The sequence below is a fragment of the Salvia hispanica genome, chromosome 3 (assembly GCF_023119035.1).
Source record: "Salvia hispanica cultivar TCC Black 2014 chromosome 3, UniMelb_Shisp_WGS_1.0, whole genome shotgun sequence".
In the NCBI taxonomy this organism is placed as follows: domain Eukaryota; kingdom Viridiplantae; phylum Streptophyta; class Magnoliopsida; order Lamiales; family Lamiaceae; genus Salvia; species Salvia hispanica.
In genome coordinates, this window is record NC_062967.1 from 31,468,308 (window position 1) to 31,468,791 (window position 484).

The following is a 484-nucleotide window of genomic DNA, read 5'->3' on the forward strand; positions in this document are numbered from 1 at the left end:
ATAGCTAATTTGGGAAATATGGAGTACTTATTCTTTAAAAACAATTATTATTATTATTATTAAATGACAGTAGGGATTTATAGTAATTCTTGGTCACATGTAAATAAAAATGCCAATTTGCACTGTTTATGGATCAAATATTAAAATATATACATGATATAGACCAGTTATACTTAAATGGTCTCATGTACTTTTTATCTGCAATTAAATATTTTCTTGATCCAGAAGTCATAATATTTTTAGAAGCTAATACTAGTCTTATTCCATTTAAAATTATTACCCTAATATATAAACGTGTTTACACATTTTTTCATAAAGTATACCTAATGACTAATGTAGGTCATTTTAAATAAAAAAATAATGTAGGTCATTTTTTACACTCGTGATACTTTCGAAATACCCTAACCTATGTTTTTATAAAAATTAGTAGTATATTTTTCTCGTCGTTATATATGAGTATATGTTTTATTTATGAATATTCAGA